Consider the following 4,052-nt stretch of genomic DNA (forward strand, 5'->3'; position numbering starts at 1 on the left):
TAATAACAACATCAAAGAAGGAAATAATGCTTGAAAAAGTGGAGGGTCAGCTAAAAAGAGGAAGACTCCCAACCAGATGGATAGACATGGTGGCTGCAACAACAATTGTGAGGGTGGCACAGGACCAAGAAGTATCTCATTCTCATATGGCCAGGCAATGTAGCCACAACCCTGTGCAGCGGCTCCAAACCTAACAACAAAAACAACATACTGAGCACGTGATATGGCTGTAACAACTTAATGACAAATGGAGGGTCTTTGATGTCTGAGTGTCATTTCCAAGTCCCTGAAATTAAGATGTCAGGAAAGCAGAACAGTGTTATGATGAGGTGTTGTGATTTTATAAAATCCATGTCCATTCAAATATACTTGTTATTTTACTTTAAAATCTCCTCTGGCCACGGGTTCAGCAAACTTTGTCAGAGCCTCAATGATTATCTGACATTTATGACATAAGATTGTTCACTAAAAACATTAAGCATATAGATTACTAAGGAAAACTACAGAATTTGAAACTCATGTAGGATTTCATGAATTTGATGAAAATGATACAGAAGAATTACCAGAAATACTTGAAAAATGATTAACATATAAACCCTTGGCATGTCAATAATTGAAGAAACTAATGACTGGAACAGTGACAAGTGCTTTGAAAGGTAGGATTCAATAACAAAAGAGCAGAAACCAAATCGAGGCAGTGGGGGGAGAGAAGGCGAGGCGAAGGCACCTGGCAGGCTCCTAAGGGAGGGACTCAGAGGTGCGGAGCCTCAGTACGTAAAGTGTAATGTGGTGGTCCAGTCTCTCTTAGTGGGTAGTGTGGGTATGGAAAACCTGCTGGCTGCCGTCCCCGGAAGTTCTGCTCACCCCCTTAGCCGGCTCCTCGGTGGTCTGCTCCCATTGCATTGCCGGGTGCAGGATTCTGACGCAAAGCCCTGTGTTGTTCGCTGCTTCATGTGGCCGGGTTCAGGCCGTGGCTGCCTTGGCACTTGGCTGCCTTGGCACCATGGAGGGACCTAGCGCTGCCCTGTAGCCATACTTAGGTCTGGTTTTGGAGCCGCTGCACAGGGTTGTGGCTACATTGCCTGGCCATATGAGAAATTCGAATCCCTATGATTTTCCATGGGAATTCGTGATATGTGTATTTATTTTTGGATTTCTTGCTGTTCTCGTTTTTGTGGAGAAGTTTTCGATCAGTTCAAAGCCGACTTTATGTAGGTAGAGAAAAAAAGCTTGCTGCCAAACTTTCTATACTAATCGAAAAAAATGTAAACTACTTGAAAAATTCATCCTTGTTCAAAAAGAGTATGAAGGCTTAGAATCATCTGTGAAGGATGATAGCGTTGGGCAGCCAACAGAAGCACAAAGATTAAAGGCAACCTATGAAAAACTGGAAAGGTCTAAATCTGAAGTTGAGGATGAAATACTTGTTCTAGAAAAAGAGTTAGAAGAAGAGAAATCCAAACATTCTGAACAAGATGACTTGATAATGGATATTTCAGAAAGGATGCAGTCCCTAGAAGATGAATCAAAATCTCTCAAATCACAAGTAGCTGAAGCCAAGATGACCTTCAAAATATTTCAAATGAATGAAGAAAGACTTAAGACAGCTGTAAAAGATGCTTTTGAAGAAAACGCTGAACTTCAGGAAAGCCAGAAGCAGCTTTCACAAGATGCTGAAGAATGGAAAGAACAATTGAGTGAACTTAATAAACAGAAAGTAGCTTTGGAAGACTCCAAACTGCATGCAGAACAAGTCCTGAATGATAAAGACAACCAAATAAAGTCTCTGACTGAGCACTTGCTCAAAATGAAACATTTGGTTGCTGTGCTTGGAGAAGACTTAATGAATGATGACGTTTCGGAATCGGAAATGAAGAGTGAATCAGAAAATGGTTCCCATATAGATGATTTTATTTTCACTTTAGATGATCAGCCAAGAGGAGCTCTGAAGAAACTGATCCATGCTGCTAAGTTGAATGCGTCTTTGAAAACCCTAGGAGAAAGAAAACAAATATACATTCAATTATCTGAAATAGATAAAACAAAGGAAGAACTTACAGAATGTATTAAAGATCTCCAGTCTGAACAGTCATCTTTGCAGTCAGAAAACACAGAATTAGAAAATGAAAATCAAAAACTTAATCACAATCTTCAAGTGATAACTGAACTGCATGAAGAAAATGAAGTGAAACTTCACAGGAAATTAACCGTAGAGGAAAATTCCCGGTTAGAGAAACAGGAAACTTTGCAAAACAGATGAAAAGCTCTGTCAAGCAACAGAAGAAATGGAAAACTATAGACAGCGAGCCAGAGATCTTGAAGAAGAATTGGAGCGAACCATCCTATCTTATCAACGGCTGGTTATGTCTCATGAGAAAAAAGCAAATAATAATTGGTGGGCAGCTCGTAATGCTGAAAGAAAACTCAACCTTTTAAGGAAATATAATGCTCACAAGAGACAAAAATTAACAGAAGCAGAATTTAAATATGAACTTTTGGGAAAAGATCCTTATGTACTTGATGCTCCAAATACATTTGGCAGAGGCTCAAGAGGACCAGGAAATCCTCTGGACCATCAAATTACTAATGAAAGAGGATAAACAAGCTATGACAAGTTACGTGGTCCTCACAGAGCACCCTCTGACCCTGGTTCGCTGTCCCCTCCATGGGAACAGGAACGTAGAATGATACCTCCACCAGTTCAGCCATATCCTGATCCATCGCTTTACCAACAAAGGCAAGACATATTTTATTCCAACTGTGGTAGACTCTCTGGACCAGCAGAGCTCAGACATTCTAATATGCCTTCTTTGGACATACCAAATGGACCAGTATCTTCAGAACTAGGATCCAGTAAAACTGATCCCCAAGATGAGCTTAGTAATTTGCATGTTATTGATGATCCATTGCTCCCTGCTGAAAATAAAGCAGTTGGACCCAGGTTTGTTCCTCCACCTCCAGTCATAGGTTTATTGTATTCGATGGACCAGCGGGGATTTTTCATGAGAAGAGGACTTCCTGTTCCTCCACCTCCTCCAGGAAGCATGTATGGAGCTCCCCGAGATGATTTTTCGCCAAGGGATTTCCCTGGCCCGCCACAGCCTCCAGTGGCAATGAGAAATGTCAGCTTACCAAGAGCTTTTCCTTAGGATCCCCCCAAGAACTGGATTTTACCCTCCACCTTCACATCCTGAATTCTCTACGGGGTTGATTGCACTTCCAAACGAGCATTCAGAAGAGCCACAAAAAACTTGAAAAAATTTTTGACTGTGTTCAAAAGTGATGCTGACACATCTAGTTTTCACTTTTGTTGTTATGTGCCGTAGAGTTGGTTCCAACTCATTGCAACCCTGTACAGGGTTTCCCAGGCTGTAAATCTTTACGGGAGCAGAACGCCTCATCGTCTCCCGCGGAACCTCCGGTAGTTTCGTACTGCTAACCTTACAGTTCACAGCCCGATTCGTAACCACTACGCTACCAGAGCTCCTTAAAGTGAGCTACTGCTTCCATAGGTATAGGTCAAGTTCATCAAATTGTATGAGAATACTTTTTTTTTTTTTTCCTCTTCTTTTTACTTCTGGTTGAGCTCTGATCATCCAGTCATTGAAGCCAGGAGAAGTGAAGTGAGTATTATCTGCAAGTGTGGATGTTCTTATGCATATGCCCTCTCTTTTTATCAGCTGGACACTTCACTCTCCGCTCTAGTCCTCTGTGGCTATGTCACTGACTCTGGGCCCAAGATTTCCCAGGTCTTGCCACACTACTGGTCAACCAGGTCTTCACCCAGATTCACCGAAGTCTATTGAACGTTGTAGGGCTTAGCTCACCACTTCATTGCTGTTTTTCCCTCACTTCCCCTTATCGGTGTCGAGCATGGTCACCAATCACAGCGTGTATTCCCATTGAGTCTTAGTCTTGGAAGGGGGTTTGCACTGAGGGGACCCGACCTCTTGCCTTTATGTTTCCTGGGCAAGCATATTGCTTTTTCTTGTAGTAATAGTCGGTCTGCCTATGTTGTTTTATATTTTTCCTGTAGGTCTTTCTTTCAAGAA

At 41.9% G+C, this 4,052-nt stretch overlaps 1 protein-coding gene and 1 pseudogene across 1 annotated transcript in view; both read left to right on the forward strand.

Moving 5' to 3' along the window:
- ARID2 (AT rich interactive domain 2 (ARID, RFX-like)) overlaps positions 1-4,052 on the forward strand; it is a 254,138-nt gene that overhangs the window by 67,074 nt on the left and 183,012 nt on the right. The window lies entirely within an intron of this gene.
- Positions 1,004-3,255, forward strand: LOC102835071 (annotated as a pseudogene).

The sequence above is a fragment of the Chrysochloris asiatica genome, unplaced genomic scaffold, assembly GCF_000296735.1.
Source record: "Chrysochloris asiatica unplaced genomic scaffold, ChrAsi1.0 scaffold00077, whole genome shotgun sequence".
Classification (NCBI taxonomy): domain Eukaryota; kingdom Metazoa; phylum Chordata; class Mammalia; order Afrosoricida; family Chrysochloridae; genus Chrysochloris; species Chrysochloris asiatica.